This window comes from Neofelis nebulosa, chromosome 5 (assembly GCF_028018385.1).
Source record: "Neofelis nebulosa isolate mNeoNeb1 chromosome 5, mNeoNeb1.pri, whole genome shotgun sequence".
Lineage (NCBI taxonomy): Eukaryota > Metazoa > Chordata > Mammalia > Carnivora > Felidae > Neofelis > Neofelis nebulosa.
The window spans coordinates 89770139-89795208 of record NC_080786.1 but is presented as its reverse complement, the minus strand read 5'-3'; the positions used below and the strand labels follow the sequence as shown (position 1 = coordinate 89795208).

The 25070-nt window shown below is 42.9% G+C and overlaps 1 protein-coding gene across 23 annotated transcripts in view; it reads left to right on the top strand.

Annotated features, from left to right (window-relative positions):
- KALRN (kalirin RhoGEF kinase) overlaps window positions 1-25070 on the top strand; it is a 672273-nt gene that overhangs the window by 68413 nt on the left and 578790 nt on the right. The window lies entirely within an intron of this gene.

The following is a 25070-nucleotide window of genomic DNA, read 5'->3' as shown; positions in this document are numbered from 1 at the left end:
TCAGCACAGAGCCTGACACAGGGCTCAAACCCACGAGCCATGAGATCATGACCTGAGCTGAAGTTGGACACTTAACCAACTGAGCCACCCAGGCACCCCTCTCCCTAGGGCCTCTTTAAGGGCACGGCCTCCTATAGGCACTTGCTACCTGTAACCCCATTCTCTGGCATTCTTCTGTTAGTCTCCAACCTATCTCCAAGCTTCCTATTTTCCTCACCCCATGCCTGTGCCAGCTTTGCCCTGCATCCTGGGTCTTCTGTCTTTCCCTGCCTCCTAACTTGAGTGCTTTTCTCTCTCAGGAGCAACTGTCTTTTCTTCTTTTGCCCCTGCCTTTTTATGTCACCTTGCCATTATCCTCAGTACAGTAGTTTCTTTTTAAAATAAAATTAAGTAAAATGGAATTGATTTAAAATACTATTGAGGAAATAACTGTAGGAGGTAATGGATATGGTTAAATGATGTCAGAAGTACATAAATGACTGATGTGTGGAAAACTTAAGTGATACATTGAATTTACAACATGGTTTTTAGACTGCTAATTTCTTCTTGGTGTTTTGTCCATATTCTTGTAGGTACCACACAGTACTTTGGCTTCTGGACCAGAAACCAACTGATTCTTACCCCTGGATATACATGAGAATCACCCAGGAGCTGTTAGAGAGTGCAGTGTCCAGTTCCTTTCTTCCCACCACCACCTGCAGCCAATTTAGTGAGACTTGCTGGAGCTGGACATTGGCATTTTTAAGGGCTCTGCAGGTGATTCTGATGGTAGCCAGGCTTGAGGACTGCTCATTGCCATCCTGTAACATGGATGCCAGAGAGGAAAGGCAAAAATGCCTCTTTAGCAAAATAACAAAATAAATGAGAAAATCAGCCACTACATGAGAATAGTAAACACAGGAGTAAGCATAGGAATGCAATAAGGAGTAAAATTTAAAAGAACATAATCTTTTGGGTATAATTCATGCAATTTTCTTCAAAAACTTCAACTGCAACCATTTTCTATCACTGCCTAGCTAAACCTTGACTTTCCTTATTTCTAGGAACAAAATTTTTCTTGTGTGCAGGATGTTGTCTGGCCCCAGCTTGCTTTGGGGTTTTTGCTGTCTGTTCTGGCTGCCTAAGGCTTTGGAGATTGGGATGGCAGTTTATCACTGCAGATGTCAAGCCCCTTTCATTCCTTCTTAGTATAGCCCCCAACAGCTGGGCCCTGCCCAGAATTCGAGAAACAAAAATCCCTTTCTCCTTTCTGATAGATGGGCGGTGAGGAGAGTAACTTCCCTTAAGCCTTCACAGTGTTGGGCTGTAGTTCAGCCAGGAATCTGTGTTTCTCACCAAAGTTCACCTCTTCCTGTGCAGCTGCTCTCTCTTGCCTCAACCTTCACGTCTCCTAAATGTCCTAATCCAAGGATTGACTCTGCCCAGGTGCAGTCAGTACAGGGTCAAGAGGCATCTAGCTCTAATGGCTGTGTCTCTCAGGCATCCTGATTGTAGATCTCATCCTTCCCATGCCTACAGCCCTCTTCCTGGCCCTTGGTTTCCCATCACTGAAGATGGCCTGTCTGTGGTCTGCTTGCTGCTCAGTAATCTGCCCAGCTCTGGTCCCTGACTGGGTCAGGCTTGGTGTCTCTGCTTAGTCCATCTGCTTGTGGCCAGTCCCTATTGCCATGGATAGTAGGATACCCAGGTGATCCTGGACAAATGGATACCCATTTTGTTTTGGCTTGTCCTGCTTTTGTTAACTGTTGCATATGTGTGCCCAGCTTGACGTATGTGTTCTTTGTGCCAACCTTTATGACTTGTTCCTTCCCTCCTATGGTCTGTGGGAAAAAGGAGAAAAGCACACAGCATGTGTATGAAAAGTGTTGGATGGCTTCCTGCACTAGGGATTTTCCAATTAGAGGAATTTAGGTTGTAATCACCTTCCTGTTTGAGCTGAATATTCCTATATATACATAAAGAAGTTACTTTAACTTAGCTTTTTAAGTTACAAATATGTATCTCTTATAGTTATTTATTTTTTAATGTTTTATTTATTTTTGAGACACAGAGAGACAGAGCATGAGCAGGGGAGGGGCAGAGAGAGAGCAAGACACAGAATCTGAAGCAGGCTCCAGGCTCTGAGCTGTGAGCACAGAGCCTGACACGGGGCTCGAACTCACGAACCGTGAGATATGACCTGAGCCGAAGTCAGACACTCAACTGACTGAGCCACCCAGGTGCCCCTCTCTTATAGTTATTTAATTGGCTTTTGGCACAAGATCACTTTTCTAAAGGGACCAAGTGTCTTGTCCAATAAATAGTTTGAGCACAGCACCACTGGAAACACCATCCCAGACAATTCTTTGTTGCTCCGCTCCAGAATCTGCCCAGAAAGCTCCGTATTTTCCTGTGCTTCCACGAGAAATGCCCCAAGCGTCTCCTTCTTATAGTTAATTCACACCCTTCCCCTTCTAAACCTTGAAACTCACATGTCTTCCGAAAAGGCTCCCCTAATTAGTCATACCTGGTTCTGTTTGGAGGCAGGTGGGCACTTAGGTGTCCATGATTAGGCGTTCCATGATACACAATGGGCTCCTGTGGGTAGTAACAGGACATGTCTCACGGGGTTGTTGTGAGCGCTGAAGGAGTTAATATGTGTGGCAGTGCCTGAGCTGAAGAAGTGCTTGGTAGGTGCATGCTGTCCTCCCAGATTTCTGCTGCTGTTATGAGCTTAGTTACTTCTGGGTGAGTGTGTTTGTGGGGGGTCCTTTCCCCTCCCTGAGAGTGGATGTTCTCTGAGTTTAGGTCCTTGTCCCACTATCCCTTTGTGTTCTCACCCAGACACCTAGTTCAGGGTTGTTTCCAATAAATCACTTTGGCTAACAGAGTATCTGAACTCTCCAGGGAACAAAGAAAAGATACTGATTATCATGGCATTGTTAAGGAGAAAAAAAGAGAACTGTAATGATGTGACAATTCTAATGTCTTATATCTGTGGGTCCTCATTATGTATCTTTGAGATAGATTACTTTAGTCCCAATTTCCCAGACAGAAAATAGGCTTACAGAGGTTAGGTACTTTGCTAAAGCCACAGAGCTGCTATCCAGGACCGCTGACTCCCATCTGGGCTGAGTTCTCTCTATATGTGCTATGGTACAGGTGGGTGGGGAGACACTCACTTTTCCTCCAGCACACATGTTAAACTGGGGATCCTGTCCACCTCCCTTGTCAGCACATATAGAGTATATCACTGGGATGTCTTGTCTGTGGTGTGAGATCACTAGACAAGATATATCTAGGCCAAGTCCTGGGGGAAGGACACCGATAGCTGTCCTGTGAAGTGCAGGTGTGGTGTTTCCATCCAGTGAGGTGGAGGTTACTGTGATGTGAGAACAGCAAAGCAGCACTTTTCTGGGTGTGGCATGGCCTCCCAGGGCCTGTTCTTCTCTTGTGACATATTCAGTGATTGCTGATAGCCAAGGGGTTGTGAGGTTGCTGTGTCCCTGGATGGTCAGAACGCCAGCTGGATTCTCAACATAAGTGAAGAGTTTACCCTTCACCTTGCAGATGGAGGCAGATTGTTATCAAAGAAATGGCCACAGCAATAAATACTGTTGGTGTTATTGCTGGCAATAGTAATCATATCTACTAAGGGTCTACGCATAGCAGGGAGCATTTGGGGATAATAAGTAGGCTTCCTGCCCTCAGAGAGCTTACAATTCAAACTCCTGAAAGACCATGATCTATCAGTAATTTCTGCGAGTCTCTGTTGACCCCTCTATCAGATGATGGATTACTAGAAGGTAGATACCTTCTAGTCATAAGGTTCCATGCTTCTATGTGGACAGTACTTGCAAATACCTGCAAAATAATATACCTGCAGTACCTAAATATATCTACATGGTGCTGTCAGGTATTATTTCATAAGAGGGAGAAATAGTCTGAATGAAAGAAGAAATGTTTGCTCATTCAATGAATGTCTTCTGAGGGCCTACTATATGCTGTGCCCAATTAAGGCTCTGAGAATACAGTGCTGAAGAAGACAGTATTCTTGTATTCATAAGACTTTATAGTCTAGTGGGGGAAGTAGACAGTAACAAATACTACAGTGGCAGGTAGGATTAATAGGACAACACTGAGTTAAGCTTCAGTGGTACTTAACTAAGAGGATGGAAGTCAGAGAGTACAGACTTCCTGGATTGTGTGTGTGGTAAGAGTTAAGTTTAGAGAGATAGGTTGGGACTGCCTTGTGAAGATTCTTGCTTGCATGTCAGGTTAAAGGCAGATGATGGCAGGGTAGTAGCATTTAATTTAAAAATGCACTGAACAATTTCTGCATACCAGGCAGTAGGGAATGTAGGTACTGGGAATATGGTACCAGTGCCAGGTGCTGGAAATATGAAGAAGTATAACATGGTATAATGCCCAGCGTCTTTAGGTTTATGTTTCTAGAGAACAGTTAGGGTAGCAGACGCATGATTTTGATTTATTGGCCTAAAAGTGATCATGAAATTGATATTAGCTCAGGGAAGACAGTATAGGGGGAAATGTGATTAGTGTCGACTGATCTTGGAAAGTGTGGACATGGGGAGACATGATCCAAGTGAGGAGAATATTCCCAAGGGTAGGAGGAGAGCCAGGACACAATAAATTCATGGGAGTAGAGGAGAAGGGACAGTTAGGGATCCCCATTTGCAGGGAGGTTGGGCAACTTTGAGGGGTTTGGTGACAGAAGGCTTTGGTGACTACTCACAGCTTTGTTTCAGCAGCCTTGGTGAGGAGAAACCAGATTGCAGTGGGAGGAGATGGTAAAGATGAGGCAGCAGCCGGCACATATTGTTTATTTGAGAACCATGTCAGAAAATGCAAGGTAAAAAATAGGTTGGTGAGACATTAAGGTCAAATGATGGTTTTGTTAAGGAAGGGAGGCCTGACTGTATTTGAGGATGGGGTGGGGCCAATGACAGAGAGAGGTTTGAAAATGAATACAGAAATGGATTTATTAATCCATTCAATAAATATTCATTGAGTACTGCCTATGTTCTGGGCCTGTGCTATTTTCTGGGGATACAGCATGAATAAGGCATGAAGTCTTCATGAAGTTTACATTCTAGTGAGTGAGACGGATAATACACAAGTCCAGCAACAGTTGAATTTCTAATAAGAGCTTGTGATAAGTGCTGTAAAGTGCAGCAGTGACCTGGAGGAGGTAGGAATGGGCTGAAGGAAGAGTACAGATGGAAGTGGTAGACCGGAGGAGGGGAATGCTTCCTCTGTTGGAAAGAGGGTAGAAGGAGGTGCTTAGAAAGCTATTTTTAAGTAGAAAGAAGAAAAAAAAAGAGGAAATGCAGTTCAGGTGGCCTTGATATTCTTAGCAGAAGAGTAAGAAATGTCATAGGCTGAGACTGGAGAGGTGGGCTAGGTCAAGACCTTGGATAGGCTCTCACCTGCTTCATTCAATCCTCCAACAACCCTGTGATGTAGGCGGTGTTATTCTCATTGTATTGATGAGATAGCTGAGGGGACTCAGAGAGGATCTATACTTAGAAAGTACAGGGGTGAGGCGGTGGGGAGGTCTATCACCTGTAAATTCTGCCATTGAATGGTTTAGGGGAAACGATAAATGAGTGGAGAATCATAAGCCTGCCAGTGAAATTGAGAGATCAGTCCCTCCTCCCTCCTCTGATACAAAACCCTATGCTGGGCCCTGTGGGAAACTCTTGGAGAGGAGATGACACCTGTGCATGGAATGCATTAAAGACATAAATCAAGCCATCAGCATGTATTTATGAGTATTTGGATTTTTAAAGATTTGGGTACAGCAAGGGAAAAGGGCATTCCGGGTAAGAGAAAATGCAGTGCAAACGCTCTAGTGATTCAGAGGAAAGGTGTAATCAGAGAAGGCTGGAGCTTTATCAGATAAAAAGTGAATTTACTGGTTCAAGAGGTGGTATTGGGCCAAACAAGATCAGTGGTGAGAAGAGGTTTTGGTTTCTCACTCTCTTCACCTCCATAATTGTACCCTCAGCAAAAGAACAGACAGAGTTGGAAGAGACCTCTCATTTAAGAGATGAGGAAACTGAGCCTGAAGAGAGGATTTCAGTTCCTGAAGCCATGCAGTTAGTTATTGGCTGAGCCTGCGTATGAAAGCAGGACACAAAAACTCCTAGAGAGGCCTCTTTTCATTATATTCCCTGTGGTTTCAACCTCCAATCCTGCCCCCTTTAATAAGCTCAGCATCCCTGATGTAGTCATTGTATGTGGAAGAATGGGCAGGATGGAGAATTCATGGGTTTGAGGGGTGTCTAGTTTGGATCCAGCATCTTAAGACTCCAGGCAAAATTTCTAAGAGCCCCCAAACAGGTTGTATTTCTTTCTCCATCCTCCCTTGTTATTATCATGAAAAATAAGCCAAGTGGAGTTGGAAGTGGCACCTCCTGGCTCTCCTGGTCTATTGCAGTATTGAGTTCTAAAGAACCCAGCCCAGAGCAAAGTCAGAGGAGTGTCTTTCTTATAAACTCAGGCTAGGAGGAAGAATTGGCATGGGGCTTTTAATCTACATTCATGCCAAATGAAATCTGTTAGATGGGATAATGAGCTCCATATTTTATGGACTATTTTAAGCCTGTCTCAAAATAAAGTACAGGACTAGGGGTGGAGGAAGGACGTAAGTCTTGGAGACAAAATGCCATGGCTTACTCATCAGTGTTTTCATTTTAATGATCCCAACCCCAGTACAAGTCCCTCAGTGACACTGTAATGGAAACCACATTCTTTTTTTCTGCTGGAAGTTTCAGGATGAACACAGCCAAATGCTTCAAGGCATAATTAAGGTTATAAACTCTCATCCCCGGTAAAACACAGACCTTTCACCCCAGGGGGCTCAGTTAGAGACAGTGTGGTTTGAAAGCAGTGGAAATTATAGAGACATTTCTTCTGCCAATCTCTAGCCCACCACAGCTTCTTTTCTGGGCCTTCCCTCTCTGTTCCTCCCCCCTCCTTTCCCCTTAACCGCTGCCTCATCCCTGGGAAGGAATAAACCAACACATAAATAAATAAGAACACTGGTATTGACTCTTTCCCTGCCACAGGGAGAGAATCTCAGACAGCTGCTGCTGTGTTTGTAGAAGGCTGGACAGGACTGGCAGAGGCAGTCCATGTGTAGCAGGAAGGGCAGCTGGGGGACCCTGCCAGTAGATGTGGGGTACCGGAAAGAGGGAGGTGCATGTGTCATGAGTAGGTATGGGAGGAGGTGGAGAATGTTCTGCACAGTACAGGCTGGCAAATATACCTCATAGGAAGGTCTTGAGGAACTGAGAGAACAAGGTCGTCCCTTCTATGTTCGGACATGATGGGTTAAGAGCTGTCTTTGTTTGCATCTCCTTTGCCTTGACCAACTTTCTGAATTTGCAGAGATCAAAGTTAAGAAACTTGGCATGGCTAACTCGATTATGTGGGCTTATTTTCCCCCTCTCTTAACCACATCTTGAACACCTGGAATATATAAGATAGTGGGAACCCTTAGTGCATGTATATAAATTCTTTCTCTGGCCAATTTCAGTCCAGTCTTATCCACACAGGGAAGGATCTAGTTAACATAAGGAATAAGGAAAGGACTAGAATATTTGCCTCCCGCATCTCCCCACCACTGTCTGCCTTGGTCCCATACTCTGCCCTTGAAGGTAGTGACTCTAGGATAGATCATGATGAGACCCAGCTAGATACTCTGCTTGGTTCCTTAGAGGTCATATCACTGCTTCATTTCTCTTCTCACTAACCTCATCACAAAAAGGCAAGTAGTCATGTCCATAATATCACCTTCAGGAAGATGCATTAAATGAGGGCATTGTCAACTCATCTATTTAACAAATATTAAATACTTCTCTGAGCCTTACCTTCCTCATTTGAAGAATTAGAGTAATACCTATCTGTGGTAGTCACAAGTATTCACTAATATTTACAGTTTTCCACCTTATGAGCACACAGTAAGATTGCACTTCCCTATAGCTTCGGCCATGTGATTTTTTTTAGCCAATGAAACGTGAGCAATCAGGTGTTTCATTTCCAAATGGAAGTTTTAAAAGCCCCTTACTATTTACTTCATTCTACTTCACTGATCGTAGAAGCTAGCTAGGATAAAGTCTCTAACATCCTGGGACTGTGAATGACTATGAGCATAGCCCTCTGTTGAACCATGTTGAACTTATAGTACAAACAAGAAATAATCATCTTTTCTGCTAAGCTACTGAGATTTCACAGTGGTTTGTATCCATAGTCTACCATGCCTGTATTGACTGATACATACTGCCTTGTAAGGCTTTGTGAGGAATTACAGAAAATAGAAATCTATATACAATGCTTGCCACATGGTCAGTATTCAGTAAATGGTGGATACATTATTCTCACTATGAATATCATTTAGGATGCTTTTGGCTGCAGGGAGTTGAACTCAAACTCAAAATAGCCTAAACAATAAATACGTCTGCCCCTCTCTTCTTGCTTCTTCTCCTGCTTGACAAGAAGTTCAGAAGGTGGGCTGTTAAATAAAAGGCTCAGTGGGGCGCCTGGGTGGCTCAGTCGGTTGGGCTGCCGACTTCAGCTCAGGTCATGATCTCCCGGTCCGTGAGTTCGAGCCCTGCGTCGGGCTCTGTGCTTACAGCTCAGAGCCTGGAGCCTGTTTCAGATTCTGTGTCTCCCTCTCTCTGACCCTCCCCCGTTCATGCTCTGTCTCTCTCTGACTCAAAAATAAATAAACGTTAAAAAAAAAAAAAGGCTCAGTATCATCACCAGATTCTCTCTTATTTAGTCAGCTTGGGTTCATTAGATTTCTTACAGGAAATCTATAGATTGTTGCATTTCATCACTTTTGGGAAAATTCTCAGTGATTATCTCTGTTCTTTCTCTTCTCTCTTTTTGGGATACCAATTGATTAAAATAGAATTTTCTTGAATTTGAATCAATTTTGAAATTGATTGAAGTTGAAATTTCTCACTGTATCTTCTATATTTATTATTGTTACTTCTATATTTTTCGTTTTTTATCTCACCTTGATGCATTCTAGATAGTTTCCTCTGATTTCTTTTCCAGTTTATTAATTCTCTAGCCAACTAAGTCTAATCTGTAATTAAATTTGTTTTTTGACTTCTTAATTTCAAATACTGTATTTTTCAGTGCTAGAATCCTTATTTAATTATTTTTCAAATAACGTTTTTTGAAGTTTTCAGTTCAATGAAAAACCTTTAAAATCTCGTCTTTTGTTTCCCTGAACATAGCAAACATATTTATTTGCTTTATAGTCTCTAGTTGGATAATTCCAATATCTGGAGTCTTTGTGGTCTGTTTCTGTAGTCTTGCTGTTTGTGATGGTTCTTGCTCCTGGTGTCTTTTTTCCTTGTATTATCTTTGATTGTGTCCTGGTCATTATTTTTGAAAAATATTTTATGATAATAATTTGAAGCCTAGAATTGTAATTTCCTCCTATAATGATAATTTTTCTTTTGCCAGACATCTATAGATACTATCAGTGCAATTCTACGTTAATCCAATCTTTGAATGCTTGGGGATCCTTGGACCCAGATTATAGGTAGCTGTGTTTCAAGTTTCCACAAAAGCTGGTATGTTTCTAGGTTACCTTTCCCTTAACGGTGAAGCCTTTTCTCTGGGTAAAAGCCCAGCTTAGAGTGGAATGTTATTTATCAGAGTTCCTTCCTTGAGAAGGCCTAGAATTTCGATTTTTGCTCCCCCTGCCCATGCTGGCTGTCAAAGGAACAGCTTAGTTTTGCCACAGTTTCTTGCAGATTGGCAAATATTCTGAGAGCAAAAGCTCCTTTGTGTTTTGGACCAATCTCTGGATTCTCCCCTTCTCCTAGGTTTTGGTCTAGTACTTCTTTGTTATTTTTCTTAGTTCTTTAATGCCTTTAAGAAGATTGAAAAAGTCCACAATTGCCATTAGTGGGAGGGTTGATCCTAATTGCCTTGCCTGCCATTAAAAGAATGGAGATCCCCAGGACCCCAATTTTTTTCATCGTTCCATTCCTTATAGTCCCAAGATGGCTGCCAAAATGCCATGTGTCACATGGAGAAGTGACAACTGAAAAAGCCTAGTTTTCATGCATGTATGCACATAGGTCTTTTTTAAGAGCAAGAAAACCTATCCCAGATATCCCTTGAGAGACCTTTTCTCATGGCTCAAAGGACATAATTTCCCCACCAATTCCTAAACAAGTCACTGGAAAGGGGATATAATTTTCATGATTGGTATAACTTAATTAACATTTACCCTGTGGGGCTGGGAGCATCTCTGTTTCTCCTAAGGCTCTTGGATGCTGATTCTTGAACAAAATCTAGGTTCTGTAAGCAAGGAAGAAAAGGGTAAATTCCTACTCAGTAGGCAACCAACTGTATCAGTCACACTCTGTGCTCAGCTAGAGTTAAGGATTAAGACATTTAGACATGTTTCTTGCCCTAATTGGGGGCCTACATGCTCTGAATGATGCAGAAAAATGCAGAGCCAAATTCTAATGAAAAGGATTCAGAAGTACTGGGGGCATGTCCCTTAAAAACACATTTTGTAACTTAAGAAAAAAAATTGAGATAGCCTGTGACCAAAATGTAATAAATTTATTTAATGAAAAATATTAAAAAATAAAATTCTATAGTAGAAAGGATGGCCTTATTGCATAAAAACTAATATATCTGATGGAGTCATATGGCTCCACTGGGTGAGCTGGGTCCTTGCAAATATTCCTGGAAGAAGAAGGATCATATTGAGGTTAAAGAATCCTCACAGACCTTGGGAACACAAGCATCACTTCCCCAGCAGGGCTGGAAAGCTGTCCTTGCTATAATACATGCCCTTGTTACCTAGGAACAGGGTTGGAGGGCACAGGTGTGAGGTATGAGGGTACCAAAGATAGCCTTTCCTGAGGGCTGGCTTGCTCTCTGTATTTGAAAAACCAGATGTCTCTACATCCTCTCTTTAGTTATAAGAGGCTCCAGAGGGAGGGACATTTATCCCCCTGCTCGCAACTGGACCCTCCATAGTTTCCACCTGAGAAGAGGAGGTCCAGTTTCTGAATCAATACCTTCTACAGGTTCAGGATCCATCTCTCCTTCCTCTCTTTTCCATATGCCATGTCTATAGCTTTGACCTCGTGTTAGATGTTCCCCTTACCAGTCCATCACTTGCTGAAGGTTGCTAGCTCTTGGAAATCCCTCAAAGAAGATACTCAAAAAAGATGTGCCAAGTAGGTTGAAAGTGTGCATGGAGTGATATTTTTGGTCATGGGGAGATGAATACAGCTAGTTTGGGGAGGTGGTTTCATGTGGGGTGAAATTAAGTTGAAAGTACACCTACATGTATCTTCTGTCCCCTTTTATCACCTCCACACTATTTATCCTTAAACTCTATCAGTTAAAGCTATTGATTTGCCTGATGAGGCTCCTTTAAAAACCAAAGCAAACCTAAAACTTAATAAAGCTTGGAAGTTTCAAGCACAATGGTAGGCTTATTTTGCTGACTGACTGACTTTTTAGGCAGCGTGATGAGGCTTTGAAATCAAAATGGCCAGGGTTACCTCACACCACTCATCGCTGTGTATTGTTAGGCACCTCTGTAAGCCTCCATTTCCTCATTTGTAAGATGCTGACAATATCAATATTTACCTCATAGGGTTATTGTATGGGTGAAGTGGTGTCAAGCATGTAAAAAGCCCAATAAATGTTAGCTGTTAATTATTGACTGAAATCTAACTTTTGGATGAGGAGACCATGGTGGAATGGTCGGGGGGGGGGGGGGCGGTCTAAGGCCTGGAAGCTTAGGGGGGCAGGTTTCAATAAGCTGAGAAAGACAGAATGTGCCATAAGTGCTGGGTACTGGGGCTTTGAGAGGAGGCGACCGAAAGTTGGATGTGAAGGAGGGAACCAAAGACCAACCTCCACTTGCCTTGAAGTTTGGCCCCAGGCCTTGGGAAGAAACTTCAGCCTCAGGCTGCCCTCTGCACCTTATGACTGGGATGTGTTTCCAGAAGGAGCAGAGTCATCCATCAGTAGCTCCTTTTAAGGCCTTCTCCCTTACCTGGAGGCTACGTGCCAGGCCTCTGAGCTGGGCTACCTCCATGGGGGCCTTCACCATGCTGCCTCCTGCTGGCTCAGTCCACCAGCTCAAGGTGCTTCATGCTTTGCTGGAGTTCCTTCTCCATAAAGTAGATTAAGGGCTGGAATGACCCAGCCCAGAATAACGGACACACTAATTGGCAGTCATTAGAGGTCCTCAGCATTGATAAATCTTCAGGCCCTGGGCAGTATCTGCTGAAATCCATTTTTATCGACCACTTCAGGAGAGAAGGATTCAAGAGCCAGGGCAAATAAATGCCTGTCTAGATGCTAAGAGGGAGGGGCTGAGGCAACTGGTCCTCAGAGGTGCCGGATGGGTAGAGTAGGCCGTGTGCAGAGGCATTGAAAGAGAGAGGAAGGCAGAGGAAGGGCTTTGCTTTTTAACTAGGAAAGGTAGTAGTGGTTAGCACTTTTTGAGGACCTCAAACAGAGGCTGTGAGGGATGAGGCCTGAAACAGCAGATTGGGAGTGAGGTTATGTCAGAGGCAAAGGAACATAGCTTCAGTTTACTAAACTTCAGTTTAGTGAACATACTGTGGCCACTGTTGGCGCTGGACATGTCCTGGCCATTTCATCAGAGTCAAGCAGCCTGTTGGTCCTATTTGTATGATGGCTTTGAATGGGAGGAAGGGGAAAATGGGTTTTGGAGAGACCAGGTGTTCTCTTTCCCAGATGTTCATCTCCAGCCAACCCCAAGCCTGTGGGATGGCATCTGAACCCTCAGGAAAGGAGTGCTGTGCAGAAGTTGAAGGAACTCTTCTCATGAGGACTCTGTGTGGCATACAGGTACAGAGGATGCCACCTTGTGAACACAGAGTGGGGAAGAAGGGCTTAGCTTCCATTAGGGCTTAATCCTGGGGTAGTGGCGACTCTGGGGGCACTCAGGTGGTTTGGCACTTGGAGTGCTGAGGATTTGAGAGCTCTGGAACAGCACTTTGGGTCAGAAGCTGGTACCCTCAGAGAATAGCATCTTATGCATCTTTCAGCAGCAGTGGGCGGCCAGAGCAGAAGAGGAAAGACATGGCAGATGTGGCCAGTGGAATGCTCAATGAGCACAGGTGAGCACAGGCTCCTGGACATCATGGGATCAGACTTTCCAGGGACTGAGATACCACATGAGAAATGAAATCAGGCCAATAGCAGAATTGTCTCTGCTAAGGGGAACTTCTTGTCTGATAAGGACTAGAAAACTCAAGTTACAGAAGAATTATCTTGGCATTGAGGTAGTTATTAAATTGGCAAATATTTATTGGATACCTACTCTACAAAGGTACTATTATGATAGTGAACAAGACAGGCAGTCTTTGTCTTCATGGAAATTACAGTGAAGGGAAGGATTATTTAGTTGGAAAGTGCCATGGAGCAGAGAAGAGAATTCCAGCTGTGGATTTGGCCTTGAAAGGCCTTGAAGGATGGCTAGAAGCTGCACTTGTGGAGATGGAGAAGAGCTACAGAGGAAAGGTACAGAGTGGGAGGGTTTGGTGAGTTTGGAAAATAGTCTTTATGTGGGGGTTGTGTGTGTATGTTCATTGCAAGTGCACGTGTAAGGGATTTGGGATAATAAGAGACAAACGGGGAAAGGTTGGGTAAGTGGGCTTTATGTTCCACACTAGAGATTGAGGATTTTATTTAGTAGTTTATGGGCAGCTATTGGGAGATTTAGAGCAAGGAAAGTAACTTGATCAATCTTTTCCTGTCCCTGGTTGAGGTCACTTAGTAGCACTGGTGCTGGGCAGGGCCTCAGGCCATGATTGTTTCAATATGTTCTCTTCCTGGCTTTCTCACGGGAGCAGTCGTAATTTTATTTTTACCCACATCTATGTTTTGGGTGTGCGTCAGATTAGCAGCTCTATGCCTCCAGTTGGAAGAGAGCTTCTGTTCAAAGTGCTGTGTGGGTGGAGTCCTTCCGCCACTGTCCAAGGCCTACTGCCCCTCCTGGGTGTTGACCTTGACTGTTGAGGGTGTGTTCCTTGATTTAATGTTGTTTGCTTCCCCTACTTTTTCAGCTCCTTCCCTGTGCTTCTGAGTGACCCAGGGTTCCTGCAGGGAGATTGAGCAAGGGGCAGCTTATGGTTTGGGTGTTAGCTAGGGGCAGCAACTAATAAATGAATGGCCAGTTATCTCTGGAATATAGGTCTTTGCTTCAGCCAGATTTACTTCCATTTTATCATAAATACAAGCAGCTTCATAAATTTAAGTTGGTTTCCTGAAACAGACCCTGGTTCTAGGAATATTTCTCAGTGTGGAAGCCAGGATTGTCAACAAAGATGGGGATGCATTTTTAAAGATAAAAATCTATTTGCCAGGACATGGTCTACAGAGAAACAAATTTGGTGGCTTAAAACCCTGCTGTATCCAAATAAAGTGTATGGAGCAGATTTAACTTTCAGTGACTGTGATGTTTAAAAATATCCTTATGGATATGGCCTGGACACTTTATTCATGAGGGGAAAGCTGTGGCTCAGCTCTCATCCCTTTGTTGGACAGATAACTTCTCTCTGGCCATGGTTAAAGACTGCATCTTTCTTTCATTCCAGCTGGTAGTCTCTCAGTAGCTTTTGATTAGTCATGCAAGGACCAGCAAAAATAGCATAGACAGACAACAAAGATCTAGTCTTCTACTGGAAAAAGAATTCAGGGAAAATGGCCTGTTGATTATGGTTGTATTGTAATTTAGTTTTTGGACATTAATTGTGTATTTCCTATGTGCTAGGAACTGTCCTAGGTGCTTATCTTGGACTTCACAATAGTACTATCCCTGTTTTACAGATGAGAAAACTGAGGCTCTGAGAAGTTAGGTGACTTGCCCAAGTCATTCAACATATATAATGGATTCTAACCTAGGTTTTCTTATTCTAAACCTCGTGTTCTTTCCACTCCTTCATCTGGGAACTGTGATGAGAATACCCTAGATGCCTGAAGGAAGAATCAGATGTTGGACCATTCAGTGACATCTTGGGGTCTCCTCTGGCTATGAAAGTACATTTGGCTATGACCTTAGGCCTCTTCTTGCTTTGAAGCAGAGTCATCTCTGTCCCGTTTGATGTCCAAGTTAACATCTGCTCATTGCCATGTGGACCTCTGGAGACCTTTATCTTCTAGTCCCCAGCTCCATGACGAATTGGGGAAGTGACAGATGGAAGAAGATCGTATTTCAGAATTGAGGCTTCGTTCTGACCTGCAACCAGCTCAGAGGGAAAGGAGGGGTACTGGCCAGTGTGTGGACAAGTTGAGCTGCTACCCTGAGTTGGGGGTCCACACTGGGAATTTCTTTTATGAAAAAGAAAAAAACAGTGGTGTTTTTTCCTTAGGCATGTGGTGGGGAAAGAAACAGCAAATTATTTGATTATTTTTATAAATAAAATATTTATTAAACATTAGGTCTTGGAAAGGCAGAATTGGTGTGATTGGAAAGGTGCTAGGAAAGTGCTGTCTGCCCAGAGCCTCTCTTACCCTGGCAATGCTTGGCACTCAGAACAGTTCATTCATTCTTTTAGGCTAATAAACCTCAGCTAATCCTTTAATGAGTGCAAAAATAATGCACCCTGCTGTTAATTTAAGATTCCTTGGCTCCGGAAGAAGTAGAGGAACATTAGGCTGTGTGTGTGGGGGTGTGTGGAGTAGGGTGGGTGGTGTCTAGAGTGAATGGAATGAGTCGGATGTGGTGGGAGTGTTCTGGGATGGCTTCCTGGAGGAGAGAAATACTTAACATGGTGTGGTGGTAGAGGACTGTTCTTTCAGGAGCCATGGAAGTTACCGAACATCAGTTTTTAGTTTCTCAGATAATGGAATTAGCTCTAATAGTACAAGGTACAAAGCTGTTATTAACTTCTAAGCTTTTATAATTGCTTTTTGGAAGCCCTTTCTGCTTTGGCATAGTAAATCTTTTTCACAGTGCCAGGGATTTAAAATTTTTAGAAATGACATTTAATTAATGTAAAAGGTACAATCTCTTTGGATTTCAACCTGCCTTGGGATTTTACTCATTCTGCCCCCACCAGGGCCTTACTGCCTCCTCTCAGGTGTCATCCAGGAAGCCTCCCTGAGGGTGGCATGGAGGGAGGCAGAGAAGAGCACCTTCCCTGAGAGCGACTGCTGTACTTTCTGGACTAAAGAAACATTCCATGGGGTTGTGGGAGACACTTCCATCTGTGCCAGGAGCCAGATTTCAGGGAGGCCGAGTGGTGAGCTCTCAGCTGGGGTCAGGACAGAGGGACCACAGATGGCAGACGGCTCTGGCTGCCACCTGACGGGGGCTGTTCTTGGGGCTAAGGGGGTATGAGTGGCATCGACTGCTCCCTGTGAAGGACACAGGGGAAGCTTTTCTTCAGATCTAGGGAAGTTTTAGCAACAGAGTGGGGATTATGCTGTCTCTGTGGGAGACTTACTTGAGACTGTGAAGACATGTATAAATATGAACAGTTTAAAGCTGTAGCACACACATACATACACAGAAAGTCTCTGCCTCTGACATGGGTTCTGGATATTCCTAAGAGTTCTGTACATCTGTATATGGGAGTAATAGAAACATTCACTTAGGCCACATGTAGACAAGTTAGGCAGTGAGGCCTAAATAGTCACTGAGCTCTAATAAAAGTAAACAAATTTCATTTCTCATATTTTTTATAACTATGTCTTATTTGAGCATTTACTATATACCAGGTTTGTCCTAAATACTAGAAATGTATCTTTTCACATGTCATGACAGCACTGGGAGGTGGCTAAAATTCTCTATAGTTTATAAAACACCTCCATCATCTCATTTGATTCTCCCAACAGTATGTATTTGCCCATTATATGGGTAGGAAAGGGGCAGAAGTGGTGCCATTGGAATTGGAACTCAGAGCTCTTTACTGCAATTCCAGCCTCCTTTTTACCATACTGCAGTGCCCGGGGCTTTTCTTTGCCCCCTACCTTGTTCTACAAAGAGTTTCTTGGGATTCTGTGTCTGAGAGAGGTATCTGAGCAGGGTGAGCTTCCAGGTTGTGGTTTGAGGTTGAGAGCAAGGTAAGGGGGAGGACAGAATAGAGACTGACTGGCAGGGCCCTGGGGGATGTGTCAGGGGCAGTGCAACCATGGCTCAGGCTCCCCCTTCAGAGGGAGCTGGACAGGAAAACCTTCCACTTTGGGGAAGAACAAGGCTGTTCTCAAAGTGTCCTTATCTGTGGGGGGACTGATGATACAAAGACTCACTGATGAATGGGCAGAAGTTTTCGGACCCAAGAAGATATTAAAATAAATATTTAATTGGAAAAAATTATGCTGTGAATCATTAAGACAAACATAAATCTCATGAATAAGGTTTCTCTTATTTCTCTGAATCTCAATGAAATATTTATTGAGGAAAATGAAGTGAGCTCACTGCTTTGCATGACTAAATGTCATTGCTGACTTTCAAGAGCAGCTTACTCAGGATCCATTGGGCTCATGAGGATGGGGAAGGAGGCAGGAATAGGTAAAGGCTGACCTAACATGAGCAGGGGTCAGACTGCTCAGATCTGGAAAGACTGAAGCAAAGTCTAGCATTGTGTCTGGGATAGAAAAGGGAATTCACTTTTGATTGGTCATTTGGTTATTTAATGTTGGTTTTGAAGGTCCCGGGATACTTTGTAATTTGGCGAATGGGAAGGATCGGCTTTAGGGTAAATGCTTTGAAGTTTGAGATGTTAAATCCTGAGACATCTTATGACTATGTCTGGAACTTAGAACTCTTTGATTTGGTGGGAAAAAAACCTCTCTGATTTGGATTAATGCCCTTGTGGGTGATACACAGATGTCCTAATCTGTGGCTGGCTGGCGTGGCGTGCTCTGCCAATGCTAAATCATGTAGTCATTGGCAGTATAGGTGGTAGGACCAATGGCCGCCTGTGGGGATTGAGAGGGCATCATCACCTCACCTGATCTCACCTAGGCTAGTAAAGGATATTGGTTCATCTCCCCACAGAGATCAACTCCAGCCCCTGACCTTGCTTAGCTGTCACATCCCTAAGGGTGCTCACAGCAGAGCTGGCTATTCTAGGAGGTGGATTTCAAGAGACGGAGCCAAAAGATAGCAATTATGGGTACCTGGGGCAACAAGGATACCCAAGGGCTCTGGTCTCACGGGACTGGTTTTGGCTGCAGCTGTCCCCCTGACAGGGTGGGTGGCCCTAACTCCTGGATTCATGATCTTTTGCCAGGCAGATCTTGTGTGGGTCGCATGATGGATGTTTCCATGGGTGGTCGTGCTGTCCAAAGTCAAGGCTTGCTGCTCCAGTTTCATTCTGGTTTTCTTCTTGGAACGCACAAGTGGCTTATGTCAGCCCTCCTGGATGAAAGATGACTTTATTCCTTCCTCACAAACAGTGCTCTAGTCTTGGAGAAGGCTCAGCCAGAATGTTAGAGGATTGTAGGTGACTTAGGACTGACTATATTGTTTTACTTGGCCTTAGGCTTCCCATTTTCTAAATCTAGGATATGATTAACAGGATTGGCATGGAAGGGGAACCCCCACTGCTAGCAGAACTACTGAATTCAAGTAAGTATGTACTGAGAATGAGCCATGTCCCATTACTGGGTTGAATGCGCTCGAAGATAGAAATGTTAACAGAGAGATTCTTGTCTTTGAAGAAACTTAGCAGCTAGATGAGAAAATTATACACACACACGTACATACACATCTGTTTAATTTTATATACGTATATTTATATATAAATATATACACTCATTTATATGTAATTTTTATATTAATTATACATATAACTTTTATATATTTATATATAAGTATATAGATGTTTATATATATCACATAGTTAGGTAAGTATTCATTCAGTGTTTATTTACTCAGCAGCTTCTTTTAGCAGACCATGAAGAAATCAGAAATGCTTAAGCTCAAGGTACTTAAGAAGACAGGTTCATAATTATAAAGTAAAGAGTAATATGAGTTTCAGGAAAATGTTCATTGTGAAGGGCTGTATTTAATGCAGAGGTATAAGCGTTTATTAGTAGATGAGAGGATGGAGCCACCAGACAGAGATTTTGACTGTTTAGATTGTTCTACCCCCAGGGGCACCTGGGTGGTTCAGTTCGTTGAGCATCTGACTTCGGCTCAGGTTGTGATGTCGTGGTTTGTGAGTCTAAGCCCTGCATCGGGATCTGTGCTGACAGCTCAGAGCTCTGAGCCTGGAGCCTGCTTCAAATTCTGTGTCTCCCTCTCTCTCTGGCCCTCTCCCACTCACTCTCTGTCTCTTTCTATCTCAAAAATAAACATTAGGGGCGCCTGGGTGGCACAGTCGGTTAAGCGTCCGACTTCAGCCAGGTCACGATCTCGCGGTCCGTGAGTTCGAGCCCCGCGTCAGGCTCTGGGCTGATGGCTCGGAGCCTGGAGCCTGTTTCCGATTCTGTGTCTCCCTCTCTCTCTGCCCCTCCCCCGTTCATGCTCTGTCTCTGTCTGTCCCAAAAATAAATAAAAAACATTAAAAAAAAATTAAAAAAAAAAACATTAAAAAAATTTAAAAATTTTTTTAGATTGTTCTACCCCCAGGAGCTAGTATCTGGTACATAGAATGCTTAAATAAATAAATATTGAACAAATGAATGAATTTTGCTAGGCTGGAGTGATCGGAGAAAGTCTTGTGGAAGAAGTCCAGCTTGAGTGAGCCATTTAAAACGTGATAGAATTTGGGTAGTACTGGGCAGGGCATTTTAGATTTTTCAGGGGAGATCATTGCCACCACCACTGCACTCTGATACTGATTTCTCTTTCGTGTTTATAAAGTATTGTACAAATCACCTATGAGCACTCAGCCATTTCTTACCTTCTTTATCAGACTGTTAGAGAAGGGTTGACTCTGGGGCCCATGAATCTGATTGTATGATAAAGTGTAAAGAATAGTGATTTATTTTTACTTGAAACATTTTTACAGTTTGGAGATGCCTTCCAAGCCCTGTTGAATGAGGCTATGGATTGGAATTCTCCAGAAGGCCATTAGTTATTGAGTTGTGTTTGTTGTAAAACAAAGGAGATGTTTATAGGTGTCAGCTATTGAAGGCGCAGAGTGAGTTGGTATCACCGTAAGTGCTTCCAGTCACAGGCAGACCTGGTAGCAGACATGCAGGGAAAAAGACCAGACACTGTCAGCTCACTGCTGTGGGGAAGATGGGCCATTAGTGGCTTTAGATGTCACATAGCAGCCTTCTCTCTTTGGACTCCCAGCTGTTTCCTGTTGGGCAATCAGAGATTTTAGTTATGACTCTGAAAACAAGTGCCCATGAGAGATTATGGGCCGTTAAGCTTGCCAAATGGTGAGGTGAGTGGTGCCAGGGAGTTTGGTTGCAGTGGTTGTAGTGGACGTTCTGCAGGTGGTGGTGCTAAGGAGAAGGAGGGAAAATTCCTGGTGTCATGGGGACGACTTACCTCCTGGGAAGTGGGACTGGATGTCTCAGTGTGGCCTATGCTGCTGGAGGAGGCTTGCCACCACTTTGTTACTGCTATTGTGTCCTTGAGCAGGCTCTGAGGGGTGGATCCACTATCCTGTCTCATGTCTGGGAATACATGAGGCCAGGCTGTAGGATCCTTCTCAGTGGGCATACACGGTAAAGCTGGGCAGAGGATATCTAGTTAGCACTCTAGGGACAAGGAAGGCATTCAGTGGCAGTTAAGCCGAATCTGTGCTGAGCCTGCAGAGGGGGCACAACCCTATTTCAGATGCTGGAATATAAGAAACAAAGTCTTTGCACCACCAACAACAGAAACAGCTACTTTACAATTTATAAAAAGTTTTCACATGTGTTATCTGATTTGAAATCCACAACAGCCTTCTGAGATAGGTGGGACAATGATTATTATCCTTGTCCGGATGAGGTAACTGAAACTCAAGCAAGTGAAGAAATTTTGCCTAAGGTTGCCCAGCTAGCAAGAAGAAGCCACGCCTTGAATTCAGTGCCTCTTGCTTTGTTCTGTTATTTCATGTTGTCAGTTCCTAGTCATGAGAATAGACAAATATGCATGGCATGACTCAAAGATGCTAATATTGTGAAGAGGGAGGCACAAGGTTAGAGCCAGTGTGGTGAGTAAGCATGGATTCCAGGAGCAGGTGACCTTGAGCTGTGACGCGAAGGAGAAGAAGCCATGATTATGATGGCAGAGGGTTGTATGCTGTCTTCCTGGCAATGCTGATAGGCATCAGCGTTCAGACCCACTCTTCATTATTCCTGGGCATGCAAGGGAGGCTGGGGGGAGTCCAGGGCACTGAGGGTCTGAATAATTGAAATCAGAGGAAACACAAACATCTCTTTTTAACTTACAACATAATCCTCTTTTCCTAGAAATGCTTTCAACATACTGCTCACAAATAGAAAAATGTCTTGGAATGGATTTCTTCCACACCTTGTCCTTGATTCCCCTGTGAGCAGAGAAATACTTAGGAGGGGAAAAGAGATGTCAAGAATCTGGATGACCTGCAGTTAGGCCATCAGCCCCTCTGTTTGATTAGGACCAGGCTGTGCTGATCAAGTATTTATATTTGAAGCAATGGTGGCTCCGTGAGTTAGTGGCCCCATCTTGGTTTGGGCCCTGACTATGTAGCATAGGTGTGGAGAAAAAGGAGATAACCCACCAGCTTGTACCAAGAAACATCACATCTCATCTGCCAGTGCTCCCTGTTGACTCTGGCACACCCTTTAGCAACATCTCTTCTGCCTTCATGGCTTGCTTTCATGTTCACTATAGAAACATTGAATAAAAGAGGGAGTTTGTGGCTGAGAGTTAAGAGCAACTGCCTTACTTTTGCCGGGCCTCAAATGATTATGTTCTCTCCTTTTAAATAAATCATAAGTGAAAATTTCTCCACTTGAAAAGACAGACATCAGAAGGATTTTTCAGCAAGGTGCCCTTATTTTTTATTCAAAATTATGTTTAAAAATAATCCAGTATTACTCAAACTTTTTTCAGCCCCTGTTTATGAGTCTTTTCTCACTCAACCATTGGACTGTTTCAAATACCTGAGCAAATGCTTGAGAGCCCTTTCCACTTCCCACCACTGTTCCATCTTAGGAGAAGCAGACAATGGAGGTTTGTCTGTGGTCTCATGACAACAACTGGCCACTCTTCTCCTTTGTGGTGATTTACCTCCCTGCTTTAAACTGAAGATAGTGGACAGGAATGACATCCAGTCACAACTTCCCCTTTCTAATTTGAGGGCACCAAAGCCAGATTCTCCTAAGAGACATAACACAAAGTTAAATGCTTGCAAGAACTTCTCATGATGTAACACAGAATGTAAAGGATATTCCCTCGCTATAACTTTGGGAAAGTTACTCATGGAAATGGAATGGCCCAGGCCCTGCTGTACCATGCTCTCCAAGTGACAGTTTCATCAAGTCCATATGTTCACAGATGAAGGAAGTGTTGTCACATGGCAAATGGCCAAGAACGCCCCTGACCCACTTCCACAGGATTGTCCAAGAGCGCCTGGTACATTTCACCCCTCAATTATTCCCATCGATTGTGAACAGATGGGCACAATACTCTTTAAGTCATAGTAAAGTGACTTGTATTTGGCCATTATCCAAGCAGAATGAAAGAAGGTGCTGTTGTCTATCTGGCTTAGCTACAATATAGGATTCATAAAATAATGACCCCTGGTTCGATAATGACAAAGTCCAAGGTTGCCAGGATGGGTGCTTTTATGGCAGCAGCTCAGAGACCATCATTCACAAGTTTCAAATTGGTTACAGATTTGTGGGATAGACTTGCCTTGTTGTTGGCTTCCTTTAATTTCAAACTCTATGGCCTCTCCACATTGCATCAGCTTGTTAAATATCTGGTAAGATTTTCACATTGCAGTTTGATCTAGTTTAGGATTATTTGCCAATATAGGAAGGTCTCAATTTACTCTAAACAGATGGTTCTGAGAATAATATGCATGGATCCTAAAGCATTCCTGACACAATTATTCTGGGTGATTTTTCATATCCTCTTCCCCTTAGTGAGGTTTTTGGGTCTTACACTCCAATATTCATTGTAGTAATTAGACTAACTTGCCATTCTGTGTCACCTCCTTCCTAATTTCATCTTCCAGGAAGTCTACTTCGCTTGACTGTATTTACTTGTGATCATAAGTTCTAGACTAATAGAGTCTTAGTTATTGATGAGATCTTAGAGTCCATTGAGTCTAACTTCCACTTGAAGCAGAAATTACCTTTGTACAATCTCTGACTGATGATGATCCATATCTTCTGTGACAAGGTGCTCATGACTCCACAAGATGACTCATTTTATTATTGGACAGATCTAATTGTTAGTAAATTATTTTATGTAATTGAAATCTGACTTTGTCTAATTTAGGCATGTTGATCTTAGTTCAGCCCTCTAGAGTAATACAGAGCTATGTAATTTCATTTTTACTTGAAGTCATTCAGGTAATTGAGGACAGCAGTTATTATTACCACACAGTCTATTTGACGATGCTTTATAGTTTTTGATTCATCCTTGTGTCCTTAATTTTGTTTTCTTTCTCTTATTCTTCACTTATTATTCTTATTCTACATTATTTTGTGTCCCTAAAGAATTTATGCTTTTGGGTGAGGATGTGGAGAAAGGGGAACGCTCATGCACTATTGGTGGGAATGCAAACTGGTGCAGCTACTCTGGAAAACAGGATGGTGTTTCCTCAAAAAGTTAAAAATAGAACTACCCTATGGTCCAGCAATTGCATTACTAGGTATTTACCCAAAGGATACAAAAATACTAGTTCAAAGGGACACATGCACCCTGATATTTATAGCAGCATTATCTACAATAGCCAAACTATGGAAACAGTCCAAGTATCTACTGACTGATAAACAGATAAAGAAGATGTGGTATATATACACAATGGAATATTACTCACTCATCAAAAGGATGAAATCTTGCCATTTGCAATGACATGGATGGAGCTAGAGAGTATTATGCTAAGTTGAAATAAGTCAGTCAGAGAAAGACAAATACCATATGATTTCACTAATATGTGGAATTTAAGAAACAAAATAAACAAGCAAAGGGGAAGAAAAAGAGAGAGAGGCAACCCAAGAAACAGACTGCTAACTATAGAGAATAAACTGATGGTTACCAGAGAGGAGGTGAGTAGGAGGATGGGTTAAATAGGTGATGGGGATTAACGAATGCACTTGTGATGAGCGCTGAGTGTTGTATGGAAGTGTTGAGTCACTATATTGTACCCCTGAAACTAATATTACACTGTATGTTAACTAACTGGAATTTAAATAAAAACTTTAAAAAAGAATTTATGCCTTTGATGTATACAGTGTTTTAAATTACTCAATTCTTTTCATCACTCATGTATTCCGTCCATTAATATTTAAGTATTTTTCTGTATGTGCAGGTCTATGGTAAGTGCTAGGAAAACAGCAATGACTAAGGCCAACTCCATGCCATCAAGAAGTGCTTATTGATGTGTCTCATTCTGACTTTTGTCAAGTTTTTCATTATTGACCTATAGTCAAAATGATCAGTGGAATAAAATCAATTAATGAAAAGAGAAAACCACAAGACTGGAATGTTGACACATACATGCTTTCAACTAATGTTACATTTGTTTAACTGATGACTACTCCTTGCCCCTCTTTCCACTAGTTACTTTATGTTTTTTTTTAAATTTTTTAAAAAAATGTTTATTTATTTTTGAAGGAGACAGAAACAGAGCATGAGCGGGAGAAGAGCAGAGAGAGAGGGAGGCACAGAATCCGAAACAGGCTCCAGGCTCTGAGCTGTCAGCACAGAGCCTGATGCGGGGTTCAAACTCAAAAACTGTGAGATCATGACCTGAGCCAAAGTCGGAGCTTAACTGACTAGAGCCACCCAGGTGCCCCTACTTTTTGTATGTTAAAAGATGTTTGTCTTGGGGGTGCCTGGGTGGCTCAGTCTGTTAAGCGTCTGACTCTTGATTTCAGCTCAAGTCATGATCTCATAGATGGTGAGTTTGAGCCCTGCATCA